At 34.3% G+C, this 14,844-nt stretch overlaps 1 pseudogene; it reads right to left on the reverse strand.

Annotated features, from left to right (window-relative positions):
- LOC107698072 (adhesion G-protein coupled receptor D2-like) overlaps positions 1–11,203 on the reverse strand; it is a 15,496-nt pseudogene extending 4,293 nt beyond the window's left edge.
- Between the last annotated feature and the right edge of the window lie 3,641 nt (positions 11,204–14,844).

Below are 14,844 nucleotides of genomic sequence, written 5' to 3' on the forward strand. Positions count from 1 at the left end.
CTTGTTGTTGTTTTTTTTTTTTTTTTTTTTTTTTTTTTTTGGTAATCACACCTACAAACACCGGGAAACTCACCCAACAGCCACAAAGAGAACAAATGTGAAGATGAGACCACACAGAGACACGCCAGAGCCAATCAAACTGAAGATCTGCAGGCCTGTCTGATGATCAGGATTTGGCTAATACACACACAAAGAATTTAAGTAGGATTTTAATTTTGATGTAGGCTACTACTGATTTGAAAAAAGTGCTGTAAGTGTAGTTTTTTTTTTTTTTTTTCATTTTTAAAATGAATTACCCACAAAAGATTACACACTCATTAAATATAACATAAATATGCCTTCTGTAGATTTTTAAAAAATATAAACTGGTTCAACTATATTTACTTAACTATATATTCCAACTATATACAAACACATTTTTTGGCTCTTTTAATTGTGTTTCATATGAGAACTGTTTCCTCATGTCATGATTATAACTGAAAATAATTTCAGTTATTTTGGCAACTTAAATAAAGGTGAAATCAAATAAAATATCAATATTAGAGTAAGATATATATTAGATTTAAATTTTATAAAAACCTAATCTTATGGTTAAATAATCTTATGGCCTAATGGTTAGAGAGTCGGACTCGTAACTGAAAATAATTTTTGGCAATTTAAATAAAGGTGAAATCAAATAAAATATCAATATTAGAGTAAGATATATATTAGATTTAAATTTTATAAAAACCTAATCTTATGGTTAAATAATCTTATGGCCTAATGGTTAGAGAGTCGGACTCGTAACCCAAAGGTTGCGGGTTCGAGTCTCGTACCGGCAGGGATTGTAGGTGAGGGGAGTGAAGGTGGCACTCTCTCCCACCTTCAATACCACGACTGAGGTGCCCTTGAGCAAGGCACCGAACCCCCAACTGCTCCCCGGGCGCCGCAGCATAAATGGCTGTCCACTGCTCCGGGTGTGTGTTCATGGTGTGTGTGTGTTCACTGCTGTGTGTGTGCACTTTGGATGGGTTAAATGCAGAGCACTAATTCCGAGTATGGGTCACCATACTTGGCCACATGTCACGTCACTATTTCTATTTCACTATTTCAACTAACTTGAAATATGCTTAAGGTGATGTACAAAAATTACTAAAACTGAAGCTGAAATAAAAATATAAGCTAATCCTAAAATATAAAAATAAAAGATAATCCAAAATATGAAAATATGAATGAACACATACTATATTAGTACAAACATAATACTAAAATAACACTGTTTGCGACTACATAAGCCTGTTTTTCATAAGCAAAGTAAATAATTATTGGTCAAACCCATGTACAGTATCCAGTCTTTTTTTTACACTTCTGTTACAGGTACTGCTTATTAAAAACCTCCGTACCTGAACTTCGGAGATCTGTAACAGCAAGGCAAAGTTGGTAGTGTGATTACAGGAACAGGAAGTTGAGTTATTCTTAGTGGAAATAGAGGTGCAACCCTTTGTTGACCACCCTCCCCCCTCTGGCCTGAGGCGTCAAGACAAAACAAGATTTCATCAGTTATACAAAACATAAACCAGAGCATTTGAGAATTTGCAGATTAAATAAATAAGTACATGAAAATTGCTTACATCAGCTCAAAATCCCAAAAAGAACAGATAGGTGTCAAATTCAGTGAACTGTTCTAGAGAGTGAAAAGAGAAGCACTGTAGTTGAAGTCAGGCATGACTGTCCATCAACACAGTAAACTCAATCCTGATCAGTTCTCCTAAAATGACCGATCATACTACTGTTCAGAGGTTTGAGGTTTTATTCAGCAAGGATGCATGTAGTTGATCAAAAGTGACCGCAAAGACACTTATAATGTTACAAAAGATTTCTAGCTCAAGAAAATAACAACAACAAAAAATCCTGAAAAAAAATCAGAATTTCCACAAAGATATTAAGCTGCAAAAACGGTTTTCAAAATTGATAAACAGAAATTTTTCTTGAGCAGAAAATCAGCATATTAAAATGATTTCTGAAAGATCACGTGACTCTGAAGACTGGCATAATGATGCTAAAATTCAGCTTTGCATCACAGGAATATAAATTACACTTTAATTATAAAAAAATAATAATTTTTAAAACAAAAAGCAGGTCTTTTAAATTGTAATAATATTTCACATTATTACTGTTTTACTGTATTTTTTATCAAATAAATGCAGCCTTGGTCAGCATAAGATACTTCTTTTGCTCCCAAACGTTTGAACAGCAGTGTAAATTTAAAAGTCAATCTACGTCTTCAGAAGACTTGGAATATAACATGCATATACTGACTACTGTTAAGGTACTTTTACGCTGCTTTTTGTCCTTTTGGCACTTGAATGCCTCTTGAGACTAAACTGTTTTCAAAAGAGCAGCTTTGACATTCAGCAAAATCACCTGTTCCATGGAAAAAAGGAAGTCGTATAAGTTTGTAAGGAACTCACATGTGGTTAAATGATTCCTATAACTCTGAAAGATGCTAAATTTTGTTTTTAATGGTTTCACTGGCATCCCAGACATTTCGGATTATCTCTACACTGACTTTAGCCAAAGCTAATTTCAGAAATGAGTCCATAGTTTTAGAAAATATGCTATCACAATGAAAATGATACATTCTATTTCTTGTACCTGAATTTTGTGCTGGAGTGTGAAGTTTATGGCCATGCTGATCGGCTGTCCATCTGCCAGCACTGTACTGGAGATGACCGACGAGCCCAAGACTGTTCGCACATGCCTGATTCACACAGTCACATCATCAGCAATATGACAACGCATTCATCTTAAAATTACACTGAAATATGTAATAACAAGAAATATGCAAATTCTGTAATAAGGGATATTCCTGCAGTAAGTATCGCATACATTTAAAAATAAATGTTCATTATTGGCATCTATGGTTCCATGAAGAACCTTTAACATCAATGGAATCTTTCCATTCCACAAAAGGTTCTTTAGAATAGAAAACAATGGTTTTGAAAGGTTCTTTAGGAAAACAAAAAATGATTGCTCTTTGGCATGGCTGTGAAAAGCCATTATGGAACCTTTATTTTTAAGAGTGTGTTCATGTAGCGCAGACACAGATGATCTGATTGAATTCAATGAATCTGCATACTGTATTCATATCTTACCTATGAGATCCATCACTGACTATAGGAGAAAGGGTAATGTTCTCCTCTCTCTCTGAGAGACATTTCACAGAGCTGTACCATGTATTCAGTAAAGTCACCTTTTTGAAGCCTAAACAAGCACAACATATAAAAAACAAGGGAAGGAAAAAAACACATCCTGGTTTCACTATGACAGTCAAAACGTTATACACAGTGAAACGTTATCTCCTGGTTTTAAATATCCATACCATTGTTCTGTAGTTCCTTCATGTTTTCAGCTGGGACAGAGATGCAGTCACGATTTCCCGCACCCAGTCCACAAAACACAGAAACGTGAGAACCTTCAGAAAGCAGCCTCTGCTGGACCTGCAGCTCTGCAACACAGAACCACAGTTTTTTGACTTTGGTTTAAATTTGAGTGCATGTCAGTCTGTGTATGTCTGTGTAACTTACTGATATTGTTGCTGTGCATCTGCACACTGTCTGTGTCGTCTGTCAGCAGAGAGTTAAGGTTGCTCACCATGCGCTCTACAGTCTGCATGACTGCCATTGGGCCCTTCACTACCTACAAAGCACAGATTTGTAAAGAAATTAAAGGTTTCATTTGAAACTATTTTTGATGGCAAACCCAATAAATAGATACATTAAAAACAAATCTGAAATAACCAATCACACTGCATGTAAAATGCAAGCTAATATTAACGTCATAATTGAACTTATTTAACGGTTGTATAAACAAAATATCACACACCAGTTGTGCTGTAGTGATGATATTCGGTGGAACTGCTCTTGTGATATTACTTATAAAACTAATGTTATGAATGTTCATTAATTACAGAATTATCAAGTATCATATAATGACTAAGATTGTTAAAATGTTTTTTTTTTTAAGAAGTCTCTTATGCTCACCAAAGGCTGCATTTATTTGATCAAAATACAGCAAGAACAGTAAAACTGTTAAATATTATTACAATTAAAAAAAAAACTGTTCTAAATTTTTAAAATGTGTTTTTTTTCCCTGTGTTGGCAAAGCTGAGTTTTCAGCATCGTTACTCCAGTCTTCAGTGTCACATGATCTTTCAGAAATCATTCTAATGTGCTGATTTGCTGCTCAAGAAACATTTCTTAATATTATTAGTGTTGAAAACGAGTGTGCTGCTTAATATTGATTGTGAAAACCATGATAGATTTTTCAGGATTCTTTGATTAAAAGAAAGCCCAAAAGAACTACATTTATTTAAAATAGAAACATTTTGTAACATTATGAATGTCTTTACTCTCACTTTTGAACAATTCAATGCATCCTTTCTGATTAAAAGTGTAAAAAAAACGTACTGATCACAAACTTTTAAGCAGTAGTTATTACAGAATTATAAAATCAATCAATAAATGAATAAATAAAAACAAACGGAATGTGGCAAAAACAACTAAATAATTTAAAATTAATTGTTTAGAAAGCTGGATAACAATTCAAATCTACTGCAAAATATATATGGATAATAATATAAAAGTAATCTCTAATTCATAAAAGACATTTGCAAAATGTTGTCAAGAAGTGTGGCAGACTATCATCAAATATCCCGTTTAATATGCTGATTTGCTGCTCAAGAAACATTTCTTAATATTATTAGTGTTGAAAACGAGTGTGCTGCTTAATATTGTTTGTGAAAACCATGATAGATTTTTCAGGATTCTTTGATTAAAAGAAAGCCCAAAAGAACTACATTTATTTAAAATAGAAACATTTTGTAACATTATGAATGTCTTTACTCTCACTTTTGAACAATTCAATGCATCCTTTCTGATTAAAAGTGTAAAAAAAACGTACTGATCACAAACTTTTAAGCAGTAGTTATTACAGAATTATAAAATCAATCAATAAATGAATAAATAAAAACAAACGGAATGTGGCAAAAACAACTAAATAATTTAAAATTAATTGTTTAGAAAGCTGGATAACAATTCAAATCTACTGCAAAATATATATGGATAATAATATAAAAGTAATCTCTAATTCATAAAAGACATTTGCAAAATGTTGTCAAGAAGTGTGGCAGACTATCATCAAATATCCCGTTTAATAATTAGTAATTAATCAACACAAAACAGTTAAGGAATCACTTCGTTCACCTCTTTGATGCTGTTCCATTTACTGACATTGTCTTGGCTGATGAGTGAATCTGCAATGGTGATGAAGCTCTGGCCGAGCCTCTCCGCATCACGCCGGCTATGGTTGGCGGTGCAGGGCAGGTCAGCGGCCCGAGAGAGAACATGCATCAGAGAGAGCATGTCCCTGTCCTCCAGCTGCTTCTGCTCCTTCAAAACAACTTGCTCAGACACGTTCAACAGACGGGACACTGAGGTCCAGCTCTGCCCATCTACAGCATCAGAGAGCACATCGTCTGCGGTCTGAGAGACATGGGACAAAATACAAGTTAGATGGTAACACAGATCGGTTTCTATTTACAATCACAGTGTGCTAATTCTGTGTGCAAAATATTCATGCTGAGAAAGCACTTTTTAGAAATCGACTGTACCACGCCATACTGCATGAGACTTTGCATGAAGGAGCTTGGGTTGGACGTCAGAGATTCTTTCAGGTTCTTCATCTTCAGATAATGGTCTGTGGATCAGAGAGCTGCACGGTCACTCTGTGCACACTCACAGAATACATTCACACTTTATTTAACTCCCACACACAGTCAAAGCCAAATGTATTCAGACACCTTCAACATTTCTCACATTATCACAGTTTATTTGCTATAGTTTAGAAAATGGTAATAAAATATGACAAGAACTCAGAGTTAAACTGTGTCAGAACAAATTCATCTTGATAATGTCAGAGAACTTTGATAGAAAGGTATGTAATGAATTCGGTTGAATAGCTGTCAGCTGTTAAATTTAAGTACACAATTAGATAATACCACTTTAGCTCGACCTATTACCAAACAAAGCTTAATTTTGTTCAGTCTGTGGTGTAAAAAGTTCGCATTAGCAATTAAAGAAAAAACACTTAAGCTAAACATGGTCAGGACAAAGTGTCTGAATAATTTTTGGTCTCAGATTTTTATCAATTCTACTGATAGTCCACTGTATGAAGACTTTTTGGGTATAATATGTCACGGTTTACTTTATTTTGCTATCCTCACTTGCATAACTGAACTATAGCGTCCTGCACCCACTAGTAAAAAAAAATATCAAAAATGATATCTGGTGTCTGAATAATTTTTGGTTTGACTGTGCATGCTCTCTCTCACACACACCTTTGCTGACTCTGCAGATGAAGGGGAGCGTGTGTGTGCAGGGGGCAGTGCTGTACTGAGGCTGACGGTCAGGCCAGCCGTTAAAAACCTCACATTCCTCTTCCTGTTTCTCTGTTGACTTCAGGGACCCTGCAAAAACAGGCATATCCACCACAAGTTAACTGGAAATTAAAATGAATTCATTTTTTTTTACATTACAGCTGAAACAACAACAAAACACTTATAATAACACTAAATATATCATATTAAATGTAATTAAAAGTAGACAATTTAAAGCTGCTTTGACACCTAACAACACTTAGAAACACATTAAATAGCACATTTTATAAATAGCACCAAAATATTTAACAAAAATAAATTTGTTTTAAATATTGAAATAAATACTGAAGTAATCATATCAGAAGATCCAAGTAGGATCTGTAAACAAATGATAATAATAATAATAATAACAATCATTATCATCATTATTATTATTATTATTATTATTATAAACATACACTTTATTTATTTTTAATATTGCATATATAATAAAAATAGTAAATATTGAAAAACTGAAGTATACGTTCTTAAGTGTAGCTTTAAATGTATTCTTTGAATTACATTTATCTATTTAATAAGATCATTTTAATTTAGTTAAATATCAGAAGATCCAATAGATCCAATCTGTAAGCTAATAATAATAAAAATACAATTATTATTATTATTATTATTAACATATACTTTATTTTTTAAATATTACATATATAACGAAAAAATAAATAGTGAAAAACTGAAGTACATGTTATAATAAAATTTATAATAATAATAATAATACAAGCTACAATTTAGAACACTTAGAATTCAATTAAATAGCAAATATGATAGTAATATTACCTTTAATAGAAGTATGTTTTAAATATTAAATTAAATCTAAAAATGATATATCATCTATCTCTCTGTCTCTCTCTATGTCTGTCTGTCTGTCTGTCTATCTATCGGTCTATTAAATATTAGACTAAAGACTGTGTTACAACCATTTATTATTATTTGTTTACAGATCCCGCTTTGATCCTCTGATGTTTAACAAAAAGAAGTATATGTTTTAAATATTAAATTAAAATATTAAATGTAACAATTATAAATATTATAAAAATATTAAATATTAAAAAGTGCTAAAAATGTTTTAGTATTTGTTAAAGCATATTTTATAACAACAACAACAATAATTATTATTATAATAATTGTTGTTGTTTGTAGGATATTCTGATATTTTGACAGATGGACGGGTAAATGAAGCTAACCTGGACAGGTGAGTGTAGCAGACACATTCTGCACAGACTGATGGACAGTGAGGCTCCAGTCCTGCCATCTGAATAAAGCTCTGTGATTGGTCAGCTGTGAGCAGGTGTGCAGCGCCGTCACCTGTTCGAACTCCAGAGCTTCACCCCAGACGCTCAGATCAGTCAAGTTCCCAAAAAACGGCTCCGTGAAGTTCCCACCAAAAGTATCCTGGTCTTGGCCCAATATAAATATCCCTTCTCCGTGGATATCCTTTGCATTTCCCCGAGCTTTCCCTTTCTCTGAATCTCCCGTTTCCCCGTCCACGTAAATGGCCCAAAATCCATCGCTCGAGCGCCACGTGACGCAAACATGGTGCCACTCGCCATCAACGGGCAGCTCAGCTTTGTGCCGATGATGCTGTCCTTGAATGAGAAGCGCTAGGCGGACTTTTCTGTCGTCTGTCTTTCCGCGCAGCTGGAATTCATTGACGAAAGCGCGCGCTGCGTACGAGAACACCGTGGACACGTCATTTCGCCGCGGGTCCCACTGCACGCGCAAGCAAACGCTCACCGCGGACAGCGGCGGGAAAGACGCGTTCACACGCGCATAGCCGTCCTTAGACGTGAAAGATAATCCTCTGAGGATCGTTTCTGTGGAGATACAGAGATATTGACTTAATTTCTCAGAGATATGAGACCCTGGACCACAAAACCAGCAGTGTTGGGGAAAGTTACTTTTAAAAGTAATGCATTACAATATCGCGTTACTCCCTATAAAAAGTAACTAATTACGTTACTTAGTTACTTTTTATGGGAAGTAATGCGTTACGTTACTTTTGCGTTACTTTTTAAATCTGGGCTGGGCTTAAGATATTTCCTTCTAAATTAAAAAGTAATGCGTTACTTTACTAGTTACTTTAAAAAAGTAATCTGATTATGTAACTTGCGTTACTTGTAATGCGTTACCCCCAACACTGAAAACCAGTCATAAGGGTACATTTTTAGAAATTGAGATTTATGCATCATCTGAAAGCTGAATAAATAAGCTTTCCATTGATGTATGGTTTGTTAGGATAGGACAATATTAAGGCTGAGATACAACTATTTGAAAATCTGGAATCTGAGGGTACAAAAAATCAAGATATTGAGGAAATCGCCTTTAAATTTGTCCAAATTAAGTTCTTAGCAATGCATAGGCCTATTACTAATCAAAAATGACGTTTTGATATAGGGGCCTATTTACGGTAGGAAATGTACAAAACATCTCGATGGAACATGATCTTTACTTAATATCCTAATGATTTTTGGCATAAATGAAAAATTTATCATTTTGACCCATATTATTAGTATTGTTGGCTATTGCACCAAATATACACGTGCTACTTATTATGACTGGTTTTGTGCTCCAGGGTCACATATTGACATTATAACCAGCATCATAACCAGACTTACTTTGTTTGGGAAGGGCCAGATGAGTTGTCGGGTTCTGTTTTTTGTTGGTTTCAAACCAAACTGGGCCCTGCGTGCTAAATTTAGAGAGTAACTTCCGGGCCCCCTCCTCGTCCTCTTTGACCCCTGAGGTTGTGAGGCCGCTGGACTGACCACGGCAGTAACGCAGAGCTTGTTCAAAAGTGAACGATGTGTTCACAAGATGATACACTGCATCCTTCTGGATCAGAAGGTTAGAGTCTGGCACATCTGCAACAGGTTGAGATCTTGTGAATCAGGATTTTATGGCCCATATATGATATAGAGAGAAATATAGCGCTCATCAATTTTATTCAGAGGCACAAACGGAGCAAAATTATGCAGTTTGGTGCAGATGTTGTTATTAATGGCCAAACGTTACATAAAATAGCATGTAAATGTCAGTTGTCACACTACATCTCCCAATCAGTCCTAAGATATGATGTTTAAATGATTCGTTTTCTGATCAAAGCTTTAATACAACACAATGAAATTAATATTCCTTAACAGCCTAATGGATCGTATTTAATAAACATGATTTAAAAAATGATCGATATGGTATATAATCAAGTAAACCTAAGCTGCTTCAGTACAGTAACTGATCATCTTAATATATTAACAATATATAACAATATATAGTTATTCTTACATTTACTTTATAAAAATCAGTAAAGATTTCACAGCAAAAAGTCACATTAACCACGACCTGAAGGTGGACATTTTTACAACTACAAAGGCTTTTATTTGTTAAAAGTATACAGTATTAATCGGATGACAGAATTCATGTACAGTGTGTATTTATAGGATTAATTATTGTGTATAAGTGGCACAAATACAATGTTAACTCACCCAAAAGTCCTCTTTCTGCCCTGTCTGACCATGATTGAGTTGGCTCACACATACCTTTAAACTTCATTGTTAAACACATAAAGAAAAAAGACACCAAAATAAGATCATACTTGAAGAATTTCACAAATGAGGTAAACAAATCTGATTCCAACATTACCACTGCATTAGCCAAAATCACTCCAAAGAGCACCGGGGACATCTTCACATCTGGACAAAAAATAAATAAATAAATAAAAATACTTTAAATAACAACATGAAGAATGCAAACCAAAAACGATATCTCAACTATCAGGAAAACAGCCATATGCTAAGTCACTATCACTTGTGTTCCTCAAATTTAAGTTTCTTGTTCTTTTGTAAAACATGAATGTATATCTGAAAGCATGAGATACAGCCGTATGAAACACAAAACCAGATATAACTGAAGAGGGAGTCAAAAGTATGAGACCGCAATCAAATAATGGATTTTTTAAACATGTATTTAAAATTATTAATAAACAAAATAAACGTTTTAAGATTTAAAAAAATACTTTCATATTAAATTTACACCGTAAGTTATTGTCATTTTAACTGTATAAGACTTCAAAAATGCCACAATGAAAAAAAATGTTTCACTGCTTTATGCTATATCTAATGGGTCAGTTCATATACAGTACAATAATGTTAAATGTACAGTTTGTGGAAATGAAATTTCTGATGTGATGCTTCACAATTAATGGTATTTAGTTTAATTGTGATTTTTTAAATAGTTTTTGTTCTTAGTTATGTATAGGCTGTTAAGGTTTACGTTACATCTTATGTTGTTTAATTTATGTTTATTGCATTTTTTTTGTGTCATGTGTGTTTTCCATGATGGTGTGAATGACCTTCTAGAAATGACTATTTACCTAGTTTGTGGAAACTTGTAATGAAATTTGATTAATCATATTAGAAGTTAGAACACATTAGATATTAGAAAAGAATGCAAAAAAGGGTTTCAGTAGTGGTATCAGACTTTGTATTGAATAGAAGAGATTTGACTTACAGATGTATTTGTAGCGCTGCCTTGTGCTGCTTGCCATGTGATGATCTTCCACAGTTCGAGTCCTAGCATCCATACACTTGTTTGGACTGTGCTGTGGAATTGCATCTGTATATCTATCTCATATTATCTATGTGCACTTACACTGTCTTCATCCTTCAGCTTGCAAGTGTAATATCCATTCCAAAATTCATCTCATCCAGACCGTCCTCCTCCTTGATCCTTGTGTGTGTGTGTCTCTGGCTCTGGGAAGGAGGTGAGCGCTGCAGACCACCTCGTAGATGTCCAGCCCACCAGCTCAGCCATCATTTTAGCACTGCGCTTTGTAATGCTAATGGATGTCTTTTATTAAAGTAGACTTCTTGCGCAAGCAGTGTGAAAGTTGGCACACAGAGTTCATCAAGAGCTGCGGGACGCCTACCAATGCAGAATGCCATTTATTTATGTCCATTAGTGGACAAACTTCACACACACACACACACACTGTAAACTATTACAACACTTGTTCAGATGGTGAGATGATCTCGCACTGTAAGCTGCATGTATAAACTGGCACTAGTGAAAGTCATTTCCAGCATGATGTTTGTTCAGCCTTTTTTTTTTTGCTTGTTGCATTGAAAGCCTCTCTATAAAGCTGGTTTGTTTTGTGTAGGCTAAAGCTTTAGTGTCCTGCAGCCAGGACAACAAAAGCAGTGACATCACTAATGCACAGTGTACACCAGCGGGCCAAAGAAAACCTGCTATTAGTATGCACTGTAGGCAGGAGCTCACGCAAGACTATTGAGTGCAGCATCAACACCAGCAAGAGCTCTGAGATCACAACTAACGAGTGATCTAATGAATGGTCTCGTAATGCATTTCAAACAAGTTCAAGGCAAAAATCAAGATCAATGCCTTTAAAATTCAAAATGTGTGGGGCAAAATAACCTTGTTTTTCTTGTAACATCTGAGATATTTCTAAAAATTGGATTCCAGACCAATACTGAAAAAAATGTGGTGTAGAAACAATTTTTGCTCAGAAATTGCAGGTAAATTCAAATAATTACATAGAAACGGCAAGTAATATTTTTGAAGTAGAAAGAGTGAAATAATATTCTCTCATAAAATGTAATCCATTAATTGTTCTACAGTGAAAATTTACATATTCTGTAGAAAAAAAAAAGTGTCCTTAAAATGATATTAACATAAATAAAATAAAATATTGCCCCTTCATGTAAAAGTTAATTTCTGGTACTGATTTACAAATCTGTATATTTACAAAATATATGCCCTCCTAAATGTAAAAAAAAAAAATCTAATATTTCAATTTTTTTAAATATATAATCTAAAGTGCCAGTATCAGGCAATTATAGCACAATTTATAGGATACTTGTATGTAAAATATGTCCTCCTTAATGTGGAGGAGGGAAACCCCCTCCCCAGAAAGTAAAATATTGGAAAAAACAATACTGGAAATATATAATGTAAAATGTTTTTAAATATATAATCTAAAGTGCCAGTATCAGGCAATTATAGCACTGATATAATTATAGTCAAATATTGGAAAAAACAATACTGGAAATATATAATGTAAAATGTTTATTTCTATGTTATACCACAATCTGTGTATTTCTAATTACAAAAATAGCATGCTCTCCTAAATGCGAAAGAATACCTCTCAAAATTATATATAGTGAAAAATGAAATGTATGAAATCTTCATTGTTATAGAGTGTGATAAGAAAGTGTATTGCTTTTTATTGTATTTATTAATCTATATCTATTTTACTTTTTAACTTTTGAGTCTCCTTTTCAAAATGATTAGTAATTCAGTTTATTCATTTATTTTCATCTGAAGTTGTTTCCAGTAAAACAGCTTCAGGGTCTCTTGGGACAGGCATTGAGAAAGCCTGCAGAATTCCCCTCTCTCCACATAATGCCTGATTCCCCTGGGCCTCAACAAAAGCCCCCAGACCGCAGCGACCACACACTTGTCCCCTGAATGTGGGCCCTGTGCCTCAGCCGTCCTCGCCATATTGGCTCCCACACAGCAGTTTGACTTATTTGCCAAACAGGGGACTGGGGCACCAGAGAGAAAACAGGAGGACTAGTTACTAATGCAGTGAGGGTCATCTATGCTATTTACTAGAGAAAACTCAGCTGAGTTTTGTTGTCGTTATTGTTCCACCATTCGGTTGACCTTTACGAGGACCCTCCTGTAAACACCTACAGATGGCAGCCATACTGGATAGAGTAACTTAAGTTACAGCAATGAATCCTGGGTCATAAAACGCAGCACTGCTTTGGGCTTAAATGTGTATTACTGCCCTAGAAGAAGGAGGAGAAGTTCATGCATTTTCCAAAGGAAACCCAGAGCAACAGACAACCACAGTGTGAAGAAAAGCTGAGAAGTACCTTTTAAACCCTCACTTTGTCATGGCAAATGCTCAATCACTCACTAAAAAGCTGATTAGTGCTTTTTTAACTGACTCAGACCAAACCCATGCTAGCTAAAGGGGTTCAAATGAAGGATTGGGAAGTTGAAACGCTGGGGAAAATGGTCTAATTTCCCTGTTGAGCAAAAATAAATAAATAAATAACTGATTTATTAACTTAGTAAAAAAACATGTAGCAACAAATCTTTCAAAAAGGCCACAAACAGCTCTGAATAATGTTTTTTTTTAATTAATTCACTTTCAATAAGAGTTTCATTATCTATCTATCTATCTATCTATCCCAGGTGGACAAGTGTTGCAACCTATAAATAATAAAGCCATAGTATATTTAGTCTGATTAACAACATTTAATTATTAATATAATTTAGTTATTAATATTTATATTTTAATGTGTATTATTATTATTATTATTATTTTTTTTTTAAGTGGACCAGTGGTGCAACTTAGAAATCCATAAATTAATAATGTTCTAATAATATAGAAATCCATACTTTAATCAATATTATTTATTTATTTCAATATATTTTTATTTTATTTTACGGGTAGGCTAATGGTGCAACGTAATAATGCCATAGTTCATTCAGTATAATAAAGAACATTTGTTTATTTAGTTATTTTTATTTAATAATTAGTCTTTAATTTAATAAATTTAATATATTTTTGTTTTGTTTTTTCTTTGCTATGTGCACCAGTAGTGCAACAATGCCATGTTTCTACATATTGTATAAAAAAGTTGATATCAGTACACTTAACCACATTAGCTGTAGCTTCACTGAACAAGTTAAAATCCTAGCCCTGTGTGTAGATTGTGAAACAACTACAAGGAGAAGCAATTAAAACCTTCATTCACTGCAAATAACCTCTGGTGTCGTAAAACTCCTCAGGAACACAAACTATCCTCACTTTTAGAACAACTCTGACCAAAAACAGCATTGTATTATTTGATAAGACTGATATGTGTACATTTTTTTTATATAAAATAATGGAATGTTCTCTCGTGTGCAAACATTCCTATCAGACACTTTGTGTGCAGCATGTTTGTCAAAGCCTATCTGACCACAGCAGACACGCTTTATGACCGTCCTCACTCTCGACCATCAGTCCGGCCCTCTGTCGGCCAACAAATCACCATAGAGACGCTCTTTCAGAAGGTCTGCCATAAATGCTGAGGTTGTCAGTGGCAAAACAAAGAGGTGTGAGAGAAAAAAAAAAAAACTTGGCCAATCAGAAATTGCTGAACGGTGTTAGGTGTGCAGGGTTTGGAAGGTCACATGACCAATTTGTCCTAAATGACCCCAGATTTCAGACCGTCATAATGAGCCAGTGGGAGGACACATGTTTGATGGGATGAGCTGGAATGGCTTCGGTGTGCATATCCTGTATTCTAATGTAAAAAGAATAATCAGAATCTTATCTGATGGCTTATCTGTTATCTTAA

Source organism: Sinocyclocheilus anshuiensis, unplaced genomic scaffold (genome assembly GCF_001515605.1).
Source record: "Sinocyclocheilus anshuiensis isolate Anshui unplaced genomic scaffold, SAMN03320099.WGS_v1.1 scaffold1163, whole genome shotgun sequence".
Taxonomy (NCBI): domain Eukaryota; kingdom Metazoa; phylum Chordata; class Actinopteri; order Cypriniformes; family Cyprinidae; genus Sinocyclocheilus; species Sinocyclocheilus anshuiensis.